At 38.7% G+C, this 22,244-nt stretch overlaps 1 long non-coding RNA gene across 5 annotated transcripts in view; it reads right to left on the bottom strand.

The window, feature by feature from the left end:
- The window catches only part of LOC112668440 (uncharacterized), a 269,115-nt gene that overhangs the window by 202,788 nt on the left and 44,083 nt on the right, over positions 1 to 22,244 (bottom strand). Inside the window, exons 2-4 of one of the 5 annotated variants that reach the window (XR_003141682.2) lie at positions 15,580 to 15,768; positions 15,221 to 15,387; positions 14,928 to 15,109 (exon numbers count right to left, since the gene is read on the bottom strand). The exons of 3 other annotated variants lie outside the window; for them this stretch is intronic. This is a non-coding gene — a long non-coding RNA (uncharacterized LOC112668440). Of the gene's footprint in view, positions 1 to 14,927; positions 15,110 to 15,220; positions 15,388 to 15,579; positions 15,769 to 22,244 lie in introns of those variants that run through there. One more of the 5 variants, XR_004812948.1, reaches the window with a different exon arrangement.

Genomic DNA, 22,244 nt, shown 5'->3' with positions numbered 1-22,244 from the left:
TCTTCATGTATAAAAGTAGGGTTGAACTACATCATCTCCAATGTCCCTTCAAGCTGTTCAGGTTTATCATTCAGTTTCATAAAGATATACCACTCCAAACAGACATCAGTATTTTATGCAGAGGAATCATAAACAAGTATACTTTAACATATAAACCATGCAATCTCATACAAAACAATCGAGAAAGAAGTCTTTATGCAAAGGGTCCAATTTGTAACTTATTCTGTAATAAAGCTCAGTCTAACCATTTCTTTTGTTAACTTTAGTCCTAACTATAGGCTGCCTCAGGGCATTTTCACAGCTTTTTACCAATCTGTCCTTGTTTAGCTTTAGCTGTTAAATCTATAGATTCCAAACGCTAAATACTAGATTAATAGGTCCCTACTAAAAGTTCCAATGTCTCAGCTAGTTCTTGTGCTTCCAGCTTAATCTTCTCTTGTCTTCCTCAGTAATCAGCTTTTGCATAGTTCCCAAGTCTCAGCCCCTTTCTCCAATTCCCATTATTTTTCTCTCCTTTTTGAATCTGAGTTTCTGAGCTGCCTTTTATGCTAGAGGCATATGATGTCATTGTGTCTACCCCCAGCTGTTCTTAATTTTCTCTCAGATCAGCTCTCTTGAAGGACTCTCAGCAGGCCCAAAGACACAGCCCTCCCTTCTAGGGTGCAGATGAAAAGCTGGGGTGGAGGGGAAAAAGGGCAGTTCACCAACCCATAATGAGTAATCCTAGCAAAATAAAGGGCAGGGCCCTCTTAATAAACACAGCACTCCAGGAAGAGGGTGGAGCCAACTGAATAAGCCTCAGGCTCTGATGAACTGAGTGTGCTCTTGGAAGCTGTCATAGCAACAGGAGTTTGCTCTCCAAGATGTTGACTATCTCTACCTAAGGCAGATCTCTAAGACTGGAGCATCACCCTCTGTGGCTGTCCTTGCTTTTCAAGGTCTTGAAGCACCTGGCTCTAACCACCTACCATGCAAACCTCCTGCCTCCAACCAAGGGCTGGCCTTCTCTGGTTTGATAGTTAAAATGGATTGTGAGGGGCTCTAGGCAAATTTAGCTTTCTCATCCACGGATGCCCATGGTTTTGTGGTGTTACAGAAAAAGCCCTGATGCATCAATTCACATGACTCATAATTCTTATTGAATTCATGTTCCAACATCCATAGTGCTACTTGAAAAATGACGATGTGATGATACTTTACACAAAGGACTGAACCTCCGTGGTGGAAATTCCTACTATATATGGACCAGGTTAGAGCAGATAGGATAGCGCCCATGCTAGTAACTTTGGAATGAATTTCCTACTAGGGTAGTGGTAGAAACATTTTTCTTGCCTCATCCTATTTAGGCCAGCAGCCAGTTGAGAATAAATACCTCCAGAACACAGCAATTTTGACGAGGAAAGGGAAGGACAGAGTAGGAGAACACAGTGGAAACTCATGAGGCAGGACCTAATGGACTAGTTAGCATCAGTACTCAGCTCTGGCTACACATTAGAATCTCCGGGGTGGGGAGGAGGTCACTTTTTAAGTTTATTTTTAAATAATTTTAAAGTTATATAAAAGTTGAAAAAACTGAAGAGATAGCTGTCACACATCCAGCAATGTCAAAATCTTACATAACCATGGTACAGTTATCAAAACTAAGAAATTAACCTTGGTACAACACCATTAATAAAACTATGGATTTTATGTGGACTTCACCAGTTTTCCACTAATGTCTGTTTTCTGTTCCAGGAACTGATCAGGATACTACATTGCATTTAGTCATCACATCCCTTCTCCAATCTAGGACAGCTGATCAGCCCATGTATTCATGATCTTGACACTTTGAAGAGCACTGATCAGTTATTTTTTATAATGTGCTTCACAAGTTTTCCCACTAATGTCCTTTTTTTGTTGTTCCAGGATTGAATCCAGAATACTATGTTGCACTTAGTCATCATAACTTCCTAGTTACCTCCAACCTATGGCAATTTCTCAGTATTTCCTTATTTTTCACGACCTTGACAATTTTAAAGATTACTTTGTAAAATGTCCCCCCCCCATTGGGCTTATCTGATATTTTCTCATGATTAAATTGGGATTATGTAATTTTGGGGAAGGATAGCACAGTGGTGAAGTGCTTTTCTCATCATATGGTATCAGGTGGTACATGATATCAACATGACATCCTGGTGATGTCAGCCTTGATCACTTGGTTAAAGAGAGATCTTTCCAGTCTCTCCACTGTAACCCTACTATTTTTTTAAAACCTATTTTGTTGATATAATTACAGATGCATATGAATTTGAAAATGTAATGCAGAGAGGTCTTGTGTATCCTTCACTCAGTTTCCCCCAATGGTACATGCGTATATTCTTGTAACTACCATCACAATCCAGAAACAGAACAATTCCACCACCACAATGGTCTTCCTCATGCTGCCTCTCTATAGTCACAACTCTCCTCCCAATATCTCTAAGTCCTGGGCACCATTAATCTGTTTTCTAGCTCTTTAATTTTATCATTTTTGAGATTATATAAATAGAATCAATCAGTATGTGACCTTTTGAGACAGGCTTTCTTCACTTGGCACAATGCCCATCATATCTATCTAAGTCGTGTGTATCTGTAGTTCATTCTTTTCATTGCTGAGGAGTATTCTATGGAATGGATATACCAGTTTGTTTAATCGTTTACCTATCATTCACCAAAAGAACATTTGAGCTCTTTCCAGCTTTTGATTATTGCAAATAGCTCTGTTATGAACATTCATGGTTTTTGTATGGATAGTTTTCGTTTCTATGGAATACATGCCCAGGTGTGTGATTTCTGAGTTGTATGGTAAATTTATGCTTAGTTTTATAAGAAACCATTAAACCTTTCTCCACAGTGGCTGTGCTATTTTACTTTCCCATCAGCAATGTATGAGAAATCCAGTTTTCCTGCATCCTTGCTAGCATTTGGTATTATCAATATTTTTACTTTAGCTATTTGAATAGATGTATATATGTATGGCTAGTGATATTGAATATCCTTTCATGTACCTACCGGTCATTTACATATCCTCTTCAGTGAAATGTATGTTGCTTTTGAGAGTTCTTTATTTTCAGAAATATTATTTACAAATAGTTTTCCCAGTTCATCACTTGTATTTTCATCTTCTTTAACAAGGTCTTTCATAGAGCAATTATTTTTACTTTTGATGAGTTCCAATTTATCAACGTTTTCCTTATATGGACCAAGTTAAAGAAACCTTTGCTTAGTCCTAGATCCAAAGGATTTTCTCCTATGTTTGTTTTCTGAAAGATTTACACTTTTACATTTTGCAAAGTTACATGATCCATTTCAGAATTATGCCAGCACAGAGTGTGAGATTTAGATCAGGTTTTTGTTTTGTTTTGTTTTGTTTTGTTTTTCTTTTGTTTGTTTGAGTTTTCTGTTTTGTTTTGTTTTGGTTTTTTGCCTATGTATGTTCAATCACTCCTACATCATTTGTTGAAAAAATTATCCTTCATTGAATTGCTTTTGCAACTTGTTAAAAATCAGTTGGGCATATTTGTGTGGGTCTATTTCAGAGTTCTTTGTTCTGTTCCACTGATCTATGTGTCTACCCCTCTGTCATACTGTCTTGATTAATGCAGCCATATAATAAGTCTTGAATAATCAGTTGAGACTGATTCCTCCCACTTTATTCTTCTTTTTAAAAATTGTTTAGTTCTTCTAGGACTTAGACCTTTTCATATAAATTTTGAAGCAGTCTTCTGCTTTCCACTCTGATAAGACCTTGGAAGTCAACACTCCCATTCTTACATACAAGAAGAACCAGACAAACTGAAAATTCAGTGGCTTTTTTGGACCCATCAAAGTAATTGGGTTTCAGGGAAAACCACCATCCCAAATCTAGGGAATGAGGAACATCCAACTGCAATTTACTTACCTAGAAAAGAAGCTTTTGGAATCATAAACTAGTAGGAATACCAAAAATGGTCATTTTAAAAAACCACTGGAGGCTGACTGTGCACCACTGTGAGAATAAGAAACTTCTGAGGACTGCATACACAAGAGCATCCCCAAATTTCAGGTAATCCATCAAGTTCCCACAGTAAAGATCTGAATAAGATCCTCTTGTGACTCTGGGAAGGGGAGAGAAAGAGGAATCATTGTGAAACATGCTTAAAGCAGCTCCATAACTCTACAGGGAAATAGACTGCCAGCACCTTATCCCATCTGGGTGAGGGCACTGCTCTCACTCCACCCTTCTCTAGCCAACTGTAGAGACAAAGACAAAGAAAACATCTTTAAAGAAGACAGAGTAGGGAGGAATGCCTTTTAAAGGAACAAGCATAAGAATTGTACCAGGCTTCTTGTCAGAAACCACACAAAAAGGAGTAGAGTGAAATATTCAAAGCATCCAAAGAAAAAAAACATCAACCCAGATTCTATATCCAGCAAAATTACTCTTCAGAATTGAAAGAGAAACTCTTTCTCAGAAAAACAAAAACTGAGGGAAATAAAAACAGACTTGCCTTACCCAAAATATAAAAAGTTCTTCAGGGGGAAGGAAAATAATACAGGTCAGAAACTCAGACATACAAAAAAGGAAGAGTGTCAGAGAAGGGATAGAGGAAAGCAAATTAAAATCTTTTATTTTTCTAATTTTTAATTGATATAAAAGATAACTATTTAAGTAACAATAGTAATAATATATTGGTTGATTGTAGCATATAGATAAATGAAATAAATCACAAGGTCACAAGTGATAGGAGAGAAGATTTGATAGCACTCTGTTATAAGGCACCTATACTACAAGTAAAGTGTGTAGTGTTATTTGAAGATGGACTCTTAGTTAAAAATGTATACTGAAAAGTCTAGGACAACTACCAAAAACTTTAAAAGAAGTATAACTGACAATCTAAGAGAAAAGATAACTTGGAATTATATAAAATCTCAATTAAAACCAGAAAAGGCAGGACAGTGGAGGAATCATTTTTTCATTCTGAAGTCTACTTTAAATGATAATATAGCCATTACCACTTTTTAAAAATATTTGAATGGCATGTTTTTTCTTTTTTTACTTTCTTTTTTTCAGGATTTTAAAAAATTTATTTCAGAGAGAGAGAGAAAGAGCATGAGCAGGAGGAAAGGCAGAGGGAAAGGGAGAAGCAGACTCCCCACTAAGCAGAGAACCCAATGCAGGGCTCAATTCTGGGATCCTGGGATCATGACCTGGGCCCAAGGTAGATGCTTAACTGACTGAGCCACCCAGGCACCCCATATTTTTCTTTCAATTTACTTACATATTAACTAGAAAATATAAATAGTAAATGGTAAAACTATTATATTTCCCTTTCCATACTTTGTTAGAACTGAATTAGTAAGTCCAGCCCACATTCAATGGAGGGGAATTAATCTTCACCTCCAGAAGGGAGGAGAAACAAAAAATTTGTGGACACATGCTAAAACCACCATAGTAATTAATAAATATTTGGGGGGTAATACTTTGAAGCTATATCTTGCCCTCCAAGATTATTAGTAGACTTAGTTCTTTTTATTTGGGAATGGCATTTGGAAAACAAAATGTGATTCTAGGTGAGCTCAATTCTCCTTGAATGTTGCTGCTTCCAGGACATGTCAGTGGACAGAGCTAGGAAACACATAAAGTAAAATAGTCCATATATATACACATATTGATGTTTATTTCTATATCTATCTTTATATGTACATATATTTATATATGTATAGATATGTTTATATGAATTTTTATATCGATATCTCTGACTTTAATCTAGTACCATAGGGTTTATTCTAGCTTTCCTTCCTTGCTTATTTGTAATTTGTTTCTATGGCAGATTCTTGGAGGTGTCTTTAAAAATACAGATAATTAAGAGCTCTCTACCCAAAATTAATTAAGTTGGATGCACCCATATGCTTTAAATATTCACCCAGGCAAGACCAGATACATAACTTGTAGGGCCCAATGCAAAATGAATATGTGGAATGCCTTGTTCAAAAAGCAGGAAAAATGTGTTATTAAAGGTACTAAAACATAAAGATTTTTTCCTTCTTTCTGTGGTCTCTCATTCAGTTTATCCTGGTATTTTCTATTTGCAATTCAGTGTCATTCTAAGTCAAGAAAAACTAGAATTTTAAATTATTAACATATATTTTACTGTTCATCTTTTTTGTGCAATTTCAGTTTTAAGTAAAAATATCAGACCTAACTTGTATACAGAGTTAACAAAATTACACAATTTGTATTTCATTCCTTATCCCTGGAAGGTGCCTTGAGTTGGCCAGAAAAGTGGCATAAGTCAGATTTGTAAAGTTGGAATGAGGAAGAGACAGCTACCCGGATATGGAATAAGCCCAAAGGATACTTTCCAGGACACAGGGATTCTTATGGGGCAGGCATAGACCACTAAGGGCAACATGGAACTCCATCCCATGACTTGTGCATATACATGGCACAAGTCATGGGGTGGGGCTTAACAACTGTTGGGTCCCCCCTTCCATCACCTGCTGGACTGACATGCTATGCTTTATCAGAGGGCAGGGAAATTGAGATAGGCATCTCCCTTTCTGTGAGCCTGCTACCCCAACCAAAAGTACATAGGCACCTCTTTTTTTTTAATTTTTTAAAATTTTTATTTATTTATGATAGTTACAGAGAGAGAGAGAGGCAGAGACACAGGCAGAGGGAGAAGCAGGCTCCATGCCCCGGGAGCCCGATGTGGGATTCGATCCCGGGTCTCCAGGATCGCGCCCTGGGCCAAAGGCAGGCGCCAAACTGCTGCGCCACCCAGGGATCCCCTACATAGGCACCTCTTAAGGGTATTACAACCTCTCCACAAAGATGCACTAGGTACCTGGCTCAGGGATGGGTAAGAGGCCACCACTACTGAGTTGCTCACTGAATGTGCCTGGTATATGCAAGGATGGTTATTGTCATGCCCTACCCTGAAAGATGGCAGAAAATGTACACTTGGCTTTGATCCTCCCCACCTCTAGGCTCCTGCTGGGAATGGATGGACTTGGATGGGGAAAGATAAAAGGTGCTCAGAGTATTAGGAATCAAGGAACTGGCAATCAAGAACCCATCCTGAAGATATGCAGAGGTAGTGGGAGGTGGAACTGTATGTGAATCAAGGCTCCAAGCCCCCAGTGCATGTTCCATTGTCCCACTGGCCTTCACTTACAAAGTACAGATTCAAAGATAAAATTATCAAGAATTTCAAATGGCAATAATAGGGCATTAATACTCCAGCATAGGGCCACTGCAGGACAAAAAACAAAAATAAAATGAGAACATATACATATTGGGAGATTTATCACAGGCCCTTTCTTTTTTTTTCTTAAGATTTTATTTGTTTGACAGAGCCAGAGTGGGCACAGGCAGAGGGAACAGCAGAGGGAGAGAGAGAGAAGCAAACTCCCTGCGGAGCAGGGTACCTGATGCAGGGCTCGCCAGGACCTGGGATCATGACCTGAGCCAAAGGCAGACAATTAACTGACTGAGCCACCCCAGTGCCCCATCACAGGCCCTTTTTGACAGTGGCCCTAAAAGTTAATCTCCTGGGGGAAAGATGGACAAGTTCAGTGTCAAGAACTGGAACTATGGAATTGGAATCCTAAACCTGCCTCTTACCAGGCTGCCATGTGACCTTGGACAAGTTACTGTACATCTTTGTCCTCTAGATACACTATCTTGCCTTCTTCACCAGGAAATTGTCTGGTATGAATTATATCAATAGGCTTTACTGGTCGCTGGCTTCTGATTGATTGGGTTTGGCCAAAAAGAACTCTTGAGAGTGATCAAAGATAAGAAGCATGCAGCTTCCTCTTGGCTTCCTCCCTATGGGGAGTTGGCTATTTACTTTGACCAAAGACCACTGCTCATTTCAGTGCTACCTGCTCTAGAGATCTCTCCTCCTAGATGTCCTCTTTCTAGACACTCCTTTCCTTCATCCTTTGGGCCTGGGTGGGGGGAGGGGGGTAACAGACCTATTGTACTAGCCCCAGGGTTTCATTAGCCCCTGTGGTTTCCCCACAACCTGCCTATACCTTGTAAATAGTCCCTTTACTAAACCTTCCTCAAACTACCCTACTTTGAGCATATCATATGTTTCCTGTTAGGACCCTAATACAGAACCTTACATCCCTCAACTTTAAAATGGAGATGGAAACACCTTTATCACAGGATAACTGTCAGAATTTAAATGAGTCAAGTTATATGAAAGCATCCAGCAGTGTCTGGCACAAAACAGATGCCAGATTAGCTCCCTTCTCACATTCCCTTCTTCTTCAAAAGCTATTTTAGATTTTGGATTTGAGTTCCAGCATTACCACTTATGAGCTAAATAATTTTCAACAAGTTGTTTCACCACTCTGAACCTTAGTTTGCACATTTGAAAAGTGGAGTTTATTTAACAAATTCATCCTACTAATATTGACTTATTTTCTGCTATGTACTATGAACTGCTCTGAGCAGTGAGTTAAGACTACCTGTCTTGCCTACTTCATAGGGATATTGTAAAGAACAAAAGGCAATGAGTCCTTAAATATCACAAACTACCAAAACTCCTCCAAGATGAAATAGATGAACTGAACAGTCCTACAATCACAATCATTAAATAAATATGATTTTAGTTGAAACCTTCCGAAAAAGAAATATTCAGGCCTAGATTATTTTGCTAGCAAATTCTATACAAAATTTAAAGCAGAAATAATACCAGTTCTATACAATCTCTTCCAAAAAATAGAAAAGGAGATGTTTCCCAATTTATAGAAAATGGCAAACCTAACACTGATACCAAAATCAGACAAAACCAATTCCAAAAATGTAAACTATAGACAAATATCCCTCATGAGTATGGACACAGAAATCCTTAACAAATATTATATAAAATCCAGCAATATATAAAGAAATAATATAGTACAATCAAGTGGGGTTTATCATGGATTATTACAAGGTTGGCTCAATATTGGAGAGAATGTGGAGAAAGGGGAACCCTCTTGCACTGTTGGTGGAAATGTGAACTGGTGCAGTCACTCTGGAAAACTGCGTGAAGGTTCCTCAAAGAGTTAAAAATAGATCTGCCCTATGACCCAGCAATTGCACTGCTGGGGATTTACCCCAAAGATACAGATGCAGTGAAACGCTGGGATACCTGTATCCCAATGTTTATAGCAGCAATGTCCACAATAGCCAAACTGTGGAAGGAGCCTCGGTGTCCATCGAAAGATGAATGGATAAAGAAGATGTGGTCTATGTATACAATGGAATATTACTCAGCCATTAGAAACGACAGATACCCAGCATTTGCTTGGACGTGGATGGAACTGGAGGGTATTATGCTGAGTGAAATAAGTCAATTGGAGAAGGACAAACATTATATGGTCTCATTCATTTGGTGAAAGGGAATAAAGGGGGAAGGAGAAAAATAAGTGGGAAATATCAGAAAGGGAGACAGAACATGAGAGATTCCTAACTCTGGGAAACTAACAAGGGGTGGTAGAAAGGGAGGGGGGCAAGGGGTGGGGGTGACTGGGTGACGGGCACTGAGGGGGGCACTTGATGGGATGAGCACTGGATGTTATGCTATATGTTGGCAAACTGAACTCCAATTTAAAAAAAATGTAAAAAAAATCAATCAATGTAATCTACACTATTACCAGCCTACAAAAGAATAACTACATGATTATATTAATCGATGCAGAAAAAGCATTTGAGAAAAATCAACATAAATTGATAAAAATTCTCAGCAAGTAGGAATAAAAGGAAATTTCCTCAACCTGATAAAGAGTGTCTCCAAAAAAAACCTAAGATAACAACATACTTAATGGCAAAAGACTAAATGTTTTCTCCCTAAGACTGGGAACAATGCAAAACATCTTCTCTCACCACCAATTCAACATCATACTGGAGCGTTAGCAAATGCAATAAGGCGAGAAAGATAAACAAAAGGCCTAAATATTGGAAAGAAATAAAATTCTATTTGCAGGCAACATAACTTCCTACACATAAAATCCCAAGGAACCTACCAAAAAAACTTAAACAACATAACTGAGTTTACTAAAGTGGTAGGATACAAAGTCAACATAGAAAAATCGGTCATATTTCTGGGGTGCCTGGGTGGCTCAGTGGTTGAATGTCTGCCTTTGGCTCAGGTCATGATCTCAGGGTTCTGGGATCAAGTCCCGCATCAGGCTCCCTGCAGGGAGCCTGCTTCTCCCTCTGCCTCTCTCTGTGTGTCTCTCATGAATAAATAAATAAATAATTTTTAAAAAAGAAAAATTGGTCATATTTCTATGTACTCCCAACGTACCACTGGAAACTAAATACATATGCTTAACATATAAGTATATATTAAATGTATTTTTATGTATACATATACATATTTTTATATACATATACATATACAACATTATAGTAGCTCAGATAAAATGGAATACTAAGGTGTAAATCTAACAAAATATCTACAGATTTTGTATGATGAAAACCATAAAACAGTGATGAAAGAAAACAAAGATCCAAAAAGATCTAGGGGGCACCTGGGTGGCTCAGTCAGTTATGCATCCAACTCTTGATCTCAAGGTTGTGAGTTTAAAAGCCCCATGCTGGGTTCCACATTGGGCATGGACCCTAGTTAAAAAAATAAATAAAGCATTTTTTGCCCAGAAAGCAGAGTAAAGGGGATCCCTGGGTGGCGCAGCGGTTTAGCGCCTGCCTTTGGCCCAGGGCGCGATCCTGGAGACCCGGGATCGAATCCCACGTTGGGCTCCCGGTGCATGGAGCCTGCTTCTCCCTCTGCCTGTGTCTCTGCCTCTCTCTCTCTCTCTCTCTCTCACTGTGTGCCTATCATAAAAAAAAAAGAAAGCAGAGTAAAAAAAAAACATATTTTTGGGGCACCTGGGTGGCTCAGTCAGTTGAGCACCCAACTCTTGATTTCAGTTCAGGTCATGGTCTCAGGGTCATGAGATTGAGTCTCATGTCAGGCTCCATGCTCAGCACAGAGTCTGCTTAGGATGCTCTCTCTCCCTCTCCCTCTGCTCTTCCTCTTGCTCATGCTCTCTCTAAATAAATAAATAAAATCTTTTTCAAAATTTGAAAAAATATGTAGATTTAAAAAAATAAAGGGAAAGATCTAAATATACAGAGATATAATGTGTTTATGGGTTGAAAGAAACAACATAGTACAAATGTCAATTCTTCCCAAACTAATCCATAGATGTAATGCAAGTCCAATCAATATCCCAACAGAATTTCTTTTTAGTTTTCAGGGAAATGAATTGTAAAATTTATTTGAAAAGCAAAGGAACAAAAAGAGCTAAAACAATTTTTTTTTAAAAAAAGAATACAGTTGGAGGAATAACACTACTGATTTTAAGATTTACTATAAATCTGAAATAAACTATTGGGACTTTGTCAAAATAAAAAGCTTCTACACAGGGGCGCCTGGGTGGCTCAGTCAATAGAGCATCCAACTTTTGATCTCAGGTCTTGATCTCAGGGTTGTGAGTTCAAGCCTCATGTTGGGCATGGAGCCTACTTAAAAAAAAAGCTTATGCACAACAAAGGAAACAATCAACAAAACTAAAAGGCAACATAAGGAATGGGAGATGATATTTGCAAATGACATACCTGGTAAAAGGTTAGTATCCAAAATCTATAAGAACTTAACAAACTCAATAGCCAAAAAAACAAATAATCCAATTAAAAAGTGGGAAGAACACATGAATTGACATTTTTCGAAAGAAGATATATAGTTGGCTAACACACTTGAAAAGATGCTCAACATCACTCATCATCAAAGAAATACAAATCAAAACCACAATGAAATACTACCCCACAACTGTCAGAATGACTAGAATCAACAATGCAAGAAACCACAGGTGTTGACAAGGATGTGGAAAAAGGGGAACCCTCTTACACTGTTGGTGGGAATGCAAACTGGTGCAGCCACCCTGGAAAACAGTATGGAGGCTCCTCAAAAAGTTAAAAATAGAACTATCTTACAATACAGCAATTGCACTACTAGGTATTTACCCAAAGGATACAAAAATACAGATTTGAAGGGACACATGCACCCCAATGATTATAGCGGTATTATCAATAATAGCCAAATAACAAAAAGAGCCTAAATGTCCATCGACTGTTAAGTGGATAAAGAAGATGTGATATATAGAAATACACAATGGAATATTACTCAGCTATCAAGAAGAATAAAATCTTGCCATTTGCAACAACATGAATGGAAATGGAGTGTATTATGCTAAGTGAAATAAGTTAGAGAAAGACAAATACCATATAATTTCCCTCGTATGTGGAATTTAGGAAACAAAACAAATTAGCAAAGGGGAAAAAAAAGAGAGAGAGAAGCAAACCAAGAAACAGACTCAACCATAGATAACAAACCAGTGGTTAAGAGGGGAGGTTGGGGGGGATCCCTGGGTGGCTCAGCGGTTTAGCACCTGCCTTCAGCCCAGGGCATGATCCTGGAGACCCGGGATTGAGTCCCATGTTGGGCTCCCTGCATGGAGCCTGCTTCTGCCTCTGTGTGTGTGTGTGTGTGTGTGTGTGATGAATAAATAAATAAAATCTTTTTTAAAAAAGAGGGGAGGTTGGTGGGGAGGATGGGTAAAATAGATGATGGGGATTAAGGAGTATACTTATATTGATGAGCACGGGATGATGTATGGAAGTGCTGAATCACTATATTGTATACCTGAAACTAATATTACACTGCATATTAACTAACTAGAAGTTAAGTAAAAACTTAAGGACTTGCTAAAAAAAAAAAAAAGACTTACTAAAAGTCTGTACTAATCAAGACAGTATGGTATTAGCAAAGGGAAGGAACCACAGATCAGTGAAATAGAACAGAGACCAGAAATAGACTCACATAAATATGTCAATTGATTTTTGAAAAAGGTACAAAAGCAATTCAATGGAGAAAAGATAAAATTTTCAACAAATGGTACTAAAACAACTTTATACTCATATACAAACAATTTAACCTTGACCTAAATCTCACACCTAATACAAAAGTTAACACAAGGTGGATAACTGATCCACATGTAAACATAAAACTATAAAATTTTTAGGAAAAAAAATATGAGAAAATCTTTAGGTGGAGTTCTTAGATATAATACCAAAAGCATGATCTATTTTTAAAAAGTTGACAAATTTGGATTTCATAAAACTTTAAGTTTTGCTCTGTGAAAGACATTTTGGAGAGAATAAAAAGACAAGCTACAGACCGGGAGAAAATATTTTCAAATCACAACTTTGACAAAGGACTTGTATCTAATATATATAAAGAACTCTTAAAAATCAACACTTTATCCCCCTAACCATGAAAATCAATCTGGTTCAACTTGCTTTCACTGAGAATGTGCTCTAGGCCACTAGCTGCTTCCACATCCAGTGTCTCACTGAATCCTTATACCAACTCTTAGAGGAGGTAGTGATTTTTTTTGAAGATTTTAATTATTTATTCATGAGAGACACGCAGAGAGAGGCATAGACAGAGGCAGAGGGAGAAGCAGGCTCCATGCAGGGAGCCTGATGTGGGATTCAGTCCCAGGATCCCAGGATCACAACCTTAGCTGAAGGCAGATGCTCAACCACTGAGCCACCCAGGTGCCCTGGAAGGTAGTGATTTTTATCCACATTTTAGGATGAGAAGACTGAGACATCAATAGTAAACAGAGAATAAATATTAAGTTAGATAAGAAACTGGATAGTAAGGCACTTCAATCTTAATCCAAGATTACACCATTTTGATTTCCCATTATGAGGCCATGTTATGATTCGTGGAGTTAGTAAGGGTTTTTAGAAAGAAAAAAAGTTTTTGCTGGAGTAAGTAGCACTGTAGGTATGGGAAACCTGGTAATTTGAATTGGGCCCAAATTAGGGGCATTTTCTCAAGCTCGAGGCTTCCATGCTTGCAAGATACAGCAGGAGAAACATCAGGTGATTAAAGAAGGAAAGACTTCCTGGCTGGTCAGGGGCCTCCATGTTCCAATGTATGGATGGGGGAGCTCATGGAGTCTTTGAAGGAGAAGGGATATTCTTTTTTTTTAATTTTTATTTATTTATTCACGAGAGACACAAAGAGAGAGAGGCAGAGACACAGGCAGAGGGAGAAGCAGGCTCCATGCAGGGAGCCCAACATGGGACTCGATCCAGGGTTTCCAGGATCACACCCTGGGCCGAAGGCAGGCGCTAAACCGCTGAGCCACCAGGGCTGCCCAAGAAGGGATATTCTTAAGTTTCTTTCAGACTCAGAGTAAGAGAAAATAGGGAAAGTAAAATACAGAAGTGGAAGAAAGAAAAATATCCAAAATGCCATTTCTTCTGCCTTAGCAAGGTCAGTTGAACACATTAGCATATCTTTCCTCTTGCCTCCTTTCCGGTTTCATGCCATAGATGACAGATAAAGTATTTGACTTTATGACTTTCATTAAGACATGGTCATTAGTGTGAATCACTGAGTGAAAAAGCCCAGGTACAAAAAAAAAAAAAAAAAAAAAAAAAAAAAAAGCCCAGGTACCTTTTGGGACATCCAACTTGACCAGGTTTTTTCTTCCTCGGCCTCATAGTAAAAAACAGTGATGTTGCAGTGGATAATTTGTCTATCCAGGATCATCAATCCCCTTGCAACTTTTAAATATCTATCAAAACTGGTGTTGATAAGAGGAAATACTATCTTTGATTTTAAATAGACCTTATGGCACAAATAATCCAGTATCAGACATCATTCTAGTAACCACGGACCAAGCCAAATGGGCTATACAAGGTAAAGGAGACCCCTGTATTAGGAAGAATCTGAACCACATCTCATTCAGTGCAAAGGTCAGTTTTCCTTCTGGCAGGAATAGATTTAACATAGTCCATTCAAAGCATGCTCTTCACAATTCACTGGAGCTTTAAGAAAGGTAGAGAACCTTAAACAGATGCACTTTATTCTAGAAACCTTTTGTTGGACACCTGTACACATACATAGATGACAATCAATAGCAAGAATAAAAGTTTTATCTCATTTCCACAGTACATTTTCCTTCATATGCCTCCAATCAGCAGTGTTCTACCTCTGGAATTCCAAGCTCAACTTGTACCTAAGCACTGTCAAATGAAAAGGAGATAATAAAATTACTAGTGTGTTGCAAGGTGATTAAATTTACATAATGACTCTGGATTTGATTAAATGCCAGATCCCCCTTCCAAAAAAATTACCTGTAGAGGCATTAAATCTTACAGCCACACACACTTCACTGCATTTACGCTTTATCCACAGAAGCTCCAGTTTATCTTAGCAGAGATTACTGCCATCCCTCCACAGGAACACAGCATGCAGGTAATGCCTGGAAGCTTATTCAGGAAAGTGGCAGGGGCTCATGCAGCTGATTTGCAGAATAAATATCAGAAAAAATGTGAGACAGTCATTGTGTTCATCTAGAGAAAAGATCGTACCACAGGCTCAGAGGCAGACTTTTCTACTCTACTGAAAATGAAAAGGCTTCTTAAAATGCCATCCAAATACTTTCTCCTGAAACCCAAGGCTTTCACCCACTAACAAAGTCTAAGGAGCTCACCATAGGCTTGCCCTTCCAGGAGTATACTGGCAAAGAGTGAGGCCATGGTGTTCCATATCTGGAATCCATTCCTGCCAGGTTGGTAGATAACTTAACCATGTGCTTTCATCCTATGTATTATCTCAGATCAGGATGACACAACAGGGTATCTTCTCCTTGTTCAGTTGCTGCAGGGCCCTGGATGACAGTCTTTGAAATAAAAACATTCACACAAACAAGTCACAAACTTATGCATTATAGTCATGACAGGCACTGAAGCTGATATATCTTTCAGATTATCCACCATACCTAATGAAAAGGACTGCACAACAAAAGTGTTTTTAAATATCATTTGCCTCTAAGCCAAGCCTCCAATGGGGCTTGTACTGCCTTCTGAAAGGAAAAGATGTCTTAAACACCATCCAATGGAACAGTAAGAAAAGAGACCATACATGTTGTTCATTCCCTGGGTCCAAACTGATTCAGTCAAAGAAAACTGATTACTTCTCTGCCATGACTGATGTAAACTAGTCATTCCACATATCCCTGGTTTCAGCAGCAGGCAGAGTCTTGGCTGGGCAACTAGAGAAATCTACTACACCCCACGAAAGCTCTTGGTGTTGTTCCATGTTCTATATATCCATCCTCTTCAAGGCATCTGACTTTTTGCTCTCAAATGTGCATCAATCCCTTGCATCATTCACAAAGGTTAAGAGGTAGCTATAGCTATGGTCTACCTACAGCACAGCCTACATAAAGTGCACCTGCACTATATTCAGTGAAGGTAAGACTCAGGTCAGTGCATCATTGTTAAGTTGTAAATAGTTAACCACAATTGTGGCAAGCATGTTGCCTTAGCAACCTGAAACAGTACTTTAGCATATGTCCGACCAACAGTACTTACAAAATAACCTTTTAAAACGTGCCATTATTGGGCTATTTTTCAAGTGTGCAACAATTTGAATATAAAAAGACCAAATTTCCAGTTGCCAGCACAAAGTAAGGACTATAAACTAGTGGATTAACATTTTCTAGGCATCTGTTATAGTCCTTAAAAATATGTGTGAGTGCAATAAATAAATAATTTTAAAGGACACAGGATGTTTTACTATTTCAAAAAAATCGTATTATTTGTTAATTTTTATAATAATCATTTGGAGGGCTAAGACCAAAATTTGTTTCCCTGCAAAATGTTTTTCTTTATCACACTGGTTTATTATGTTAGAGTTGCTGTGAGTCATGAAACTGCCTTGTTCCATTTTTCTTTTAAAAAAAATCCCCAGGGAACTCAGGGAATTAAACTCATAAATTTAATTTCAATATCTGGTAAGCTGTGAGGACAATTATTAAGGCAGTCATTTATGAGTACCTAGGGGAAACCGAAGTGATAAACAGTAGTCAATATGGATTCTTCAAACACAAATCATGCCAAACGAAGCTAATTCCTGTTTGTGATAGGATGGAGAGCTGAACGGTAAAAGAGGATGAAGCAAAGTGAACATATCTTAGAGAGAGAAGCATATGATATAATTTAATCTGACATTCTTATAGGAATACCATAGAAAGACAATAAATAGAGCTAGTAAAAGAAAAACCTGATGAAATAGCTAGAATTGGTTTGGTATACGCGCAAAGTGAGTGGAACCAATGACAGCAAAGGATAAATTTCAAACATAACACCACCCAGATCAAGAATAACCATTCTTGGGTTATGTCAACATGGATTGTAGTCTTAGTCAATATAATCAAAGTACATGTAGTTACATATACTACTGGGGAAAAATAAATTAAATGCATTATTGATATATTGGAGCTGTTTAAATCAATCCCATGTGGTGTGTTTTCTAAAGTCAACTATTTCTCATTTCAAGAATCTTCATCAAATACATATGACTGTAACTGGAAGGTATCTGCACAAAGAGACCCAGAGGCTGTGATAAGAGGGAAAAGATTCCTTTATGATTGAGGGAGGGGTAGTAACCCAAGACTTCTTTAGTTGACAGAACAAGTCCAAACCCTTGGCCTAGCATCAAGGCTCATCATAAACTGGGTCAGGCTCACCTTCCCAGTTTTTATTTCAGACTGCTCTCTAGCCTACCAGACCAATCGCCATTTCCTGGGCTACCACACCTGTGGGGTATATGGCTCCTCAGCCTAAACTATCTTTCACCTCAATGTCTTCCTGTGATAGTCTCATCAATCCTTAAGACCAAGCTCAAAAGCTTCTTCTTCCAAACATAATCTTTCCAGATTCCCTCCTTAAACTTTCCATTCCTCCAGTACTCCCATAGCACCTTGTTTAAACTTCTCTATACACTTTTATTATTGTCTTCTGTATATGACAATTAACAGTGTACATGTTGACTTCCCTGTTAGATGGTGAAGTCCTGTAGGGCAAGAGTCACGTCTTATCCATTCTTTATCTTTTTCACAGCAGGCAGTCAACAAATATTTGTGGAACTGAATTGGATGAGAACTGAAATAAACACGCCATCTAGACATTTATTATTGACAAAGTCCTACAATTCTAGGGCAATGGCTATTGGTTTGGTTTTTCCCTTTCTGGATTTTCAGGTTCATTTTCCCAGTGCTGGGAATAAAATAAAAATAAAAACCTGAAAATAGGTATAAATAAACACTCATCCTACCATTTAATTTCTACCAGATAGTGAAGAAATAAAAGGCATTTACCTGACATCTGGAACGGCCTTTCTTTTGGACTCCAAGGAATGTAGAAATGTTCAATTCAGTGCTTGGGTCATGACCACACTTGGATTCTAAATCCCCAAAGCATGAGAGGAAAACAGTTGGAGAACTGGGTTTGGAGACCACCACAAGGAGGAGTCCAGAACAGAAATCCTCTCCTAGCTGTCATGTACCTTCTCTTACATGCCTCATCCAGATAAATCTGAATTCAAAGAGGCAACACCGAAGGTGGGTAGCACTGATAGGCAAACTGGAGGACTCTGATCTGGAAAATAAAATAAAAGACTGCTTCTCTCTTGTATATTGGTCTTGGGGTCAAAGTAGAAACTGCAAGCCTATGCCTGTAACTGAAGTGGAGCTGGAATACACTAAGCAAAAATGCCCAACAGTGGCCGATTCAGCCTGAGGTCTTATAACAGTATCGCACAGGAGGACTGTGAAGGTTCATAACGTGGGAATCCCTTTTCAGTGTGCATTCTAAGCAGGAAGTGCTACTTCCCACCCGAGATCCTTCCAATGGTTTAGCTGGTAAGAAAGTGCTGCTCCAGTGAGAGAGAACTCCACACCACTCTCTTGCACAGAGCCCGGATGCAGCATATACCTAGGGAGCAGCTGTTGTGGCTTGCCCTGAGAGAATTGCGGGCTTACAGAAAGGCTCAGGCTGTTCAGTATGATTGGCTAGCCAGGAAACACTTGCTGACTTAAGTGTTATAAAGTTATAGTTCAACCATGCATCTTAAAGGGAATCAGCAGGAAAGGAACATGCTGACATGGAAAGCATACCAAGGTGTACAAGGAAGTGGATTTACAAAACTGTTTTTAACAAGCTCCAATCAATGTTTCCTGAAAAAAGCATGAATGTGTACATATATATCTGTGCATATACATATGAACAAATGCATACACCATACATATACGCATAGAAAAGTTCTGAAAGGATAAATAAGAAATTATTGCTGATGATCATGCCAAAGGAGTGAGAGTAGGACCTTGAAGGCACTCTTCATTTCATTTTATACCCTTCTGTGGTGTTTGCATTTTTACTGTAAATATGTATTGCTTTTATAATTTAAAAAGGAACACCACCACCAGAAAAGAGTACCTTGAGAAACTCAGAACATTGCACAGTGTTTTGCACAAAGTAGGACTTAGTAAATGTTTGAATGAATGGATGAAAGTCACTCAATTGTCCCAACAGTTGGTCTATGAGAAGGGAGAGAAGGAGACTAAAAGAAGATAAAAGAGGGCAGCCCGAGTGGCTCAGCGGTTTAGCGCCGACTTCAGCTCAGGGCGTGATCCTGGAGTCCCAGGATAGAGTCCCATGTCGGGCTCCCTGCATGGAGCCTGCTTCTCCCTCTGCCTGTGTCTCTGCCTCTCTCTGTGTGTGTCTCTCATGAATAAATAAATAAAATCTTAAAAAAAAAGAAGAGAAAAGAAAGAAAAGGGGAGAATACAGAGATTACAGAAGCAATCTGGAGCAGGTTTCACTACATCAAAGGAGCAAATTAGAAGGAAAGCCACCAAAGGAAAGAACTGGTGAGTACATTCCCCACCCCTCTGGTTCCTTTTGGCCAAGATTCCAATGTGCTTCTTTTGCAGATACCGTCTGCAGATCTATGAGAGGGTGTAAACGAAAGGCTCTTGAAGGAGCTTATCAAAGCTGCATTGTACTCCAAACAGAGAAGGGGCAGAAGAGAGGTTAATATCCTCCTCCTAGCCATGAAAGAGGCTTTGCCATGAGGGTGCATTTCAGTAAGGAGCCCAGGGACTCCACAGAAAGTGCAGTAAAGCATCCTGTATTGGCAATAATAGATGCCATTAGAACACTGCTTTCCCACGTGTGCAAGCTCATTACGAAACGTATTTCTACAAAGAACAGTAGAAATTCAGGGTAGGAAACCCTATTAGGTCACCCACTCTCCTGGAAGGACTAATGCAGACTATATTCTGCCATATAAATCCTAACACTTTCAATGATGTACAAGAGGGATTTACACTAATAAATCCTAAATGGAAAACACAGGCACAAAGCAGTGACACAAGGCAAAGAAAAGACAGTCACCTGTACTGATTCATCCTGATGCGTTCCAAAGCGATTATGAATCACTGGCATGTTTTTTTCTTAACTGATGTTTTTTTAAAAGAATTACAACTTCATTGAAAGTTTAATGGATGAAGCCATCGGAGTCAAGTTAGAACAAATGAATACGTATGTCATTTTCATTGATCCATTAGATTTAGTATGTTCATGGAAGATAAACAAATTCCTGAGCAAATTTGGGGAGAAATAGGGAGCTCTGACCCTGTAGCAATCAAAGTATACCTTTATTTCAACAAGGGCAAACATTCTTTGGGCCAGTGTGGTAAGGTACTTGCACTGAGTGCAGTAGCTTTCTTTCCGTTAGATAAGCCCAGGGGAAAGCCAATTTGGTCTTCAATGAAACCCATTTATACTGATCATCTTCAATTTCGTGATTTAGCAGTGAAGGCCCTTATAAATATGTTTTCTGTTTTATTTCACTTTACTTTCCAGACTCTTCTATTTTCCTTTTTTCTATCCAGCTGTGAAAAATAGGTTGCTTCCTAACTTTGGGGCAATTACTCACCAAATGGCCCATAGAAAAAGCACAATGGGAATCCAGACTTCTTTTTATCAAATAGCCTTTCTCTTGCCTTCTTCTTTCTTCTCTTCCTTAGTTATTGTCTGGAGATCTAAATGCTAGGCTGGGCTGTGCCACCAACTTGCTGTGTGGCCTGGGGAAAAGGTTCCTCCTCTCTCAGGCTCACACTCCCCATCTGTACGGTGAGGAGCTAGACCAAATAAGTGCAAATTTTATACAGCATTATAAAGTCTATTAAGTCTGAATAAGAGGATCCTTGGAAGTCCCTTGTAATCCCATTATCAACCTAACAGAGCTGGAGGCTCTCTGTAGTCAGATCCCCTGGTGGAAGATGCCCAGACTTCAGTGTTCTCCTTGGGAAAATAAAACTTCTTTGACAAAAAAAAGTGAGGGCCATCCACTCAGGTTCTGTATTGACTTCTCAGGGACCTGAGTTGATAGACATTGTACCAGCCAACCTCTACGGCACAATAGATGCTCACTTAGTGAACATAATAGAGACTCTGTGTGATAGACAGACAACTTCAGGAAAAGAACTCATAATGACAACTCACTCAAAGCCCTCCATCATTCTCCAAGTATCTCTGCTCTAAGTGATGCTGCCATCTTCACAGTGTCTGTTTCAGTCAGGGTCCCCCAGAGAACCAGAACCAAAGGATGGCTATATATACAGATATAGATGCAGACATCAATATGTATATACACATACATATAGAATATGCACATATATGTATTTATAAATATATATACACATACTATATATATATATGTATATATATATATGTATGTATATAAGAAAGAGATGGGAGGACAGAGATTTTAAGGAACTTGCTCATATAATTGTAGGAGGCTGATGGGCTAGATATTCAGGTAAGAACTGATGTTGTGGTCTTGAGTCCAAAATCTGCAGGGCAGGCAAGGCAGGATGGAAACTCAGGAAAGGTTTCTAAGTGATAGTTTTGAGGCCAAATTTCTTCTTTGGGAAACCCTAGTCTTTGATCTTAAGGTTTTCAACTGAGTAGATGAGGCCCATCCACATTATGGAAGGCAATTTGCTTCCTGCCTTGTTAATTTTCCCCATTCTCACTGGTGTGAGGTGGTATCTCATTGTGGTTTTGATTTGTATTTCCCTGATGGCAAGTGATGCAGAGCATTTTCTCATATGCATATTGGCCATGTCTATGTCTTCCTCTGTGAGATTTCTGTTCATGTCTTTTGCCCATTTCATGATTGGATTGTTTGTTTCTTTGGTGTTGAGTTTAATAAGTTCTTTATAGATCTTGGAAACTAGCCCTTTATCTGATATGTCATTTGCAAATATCTTCTCCCATTCTGTAGGTTGTCTTTGAGTTTTGTTGA

Source organism: Canis lupus, chromosome X, assembly GCF_003254725.2.
Source record: "Canis lupus dingo isolate Sandy chromosome X, ASM325472v2, whole genome shotgun sequence".
Lineage (NCBI taxonomy): Eukaryota > Metazoa > Chordata > Mammalia > Carnivora > Canidae > Canis > Canis lupus.
The sequence above is the reverse complement of the archived record's forward strand: the minus strand, read 5'-3'. Positions and strand labels throughout refer to the sequence as shown.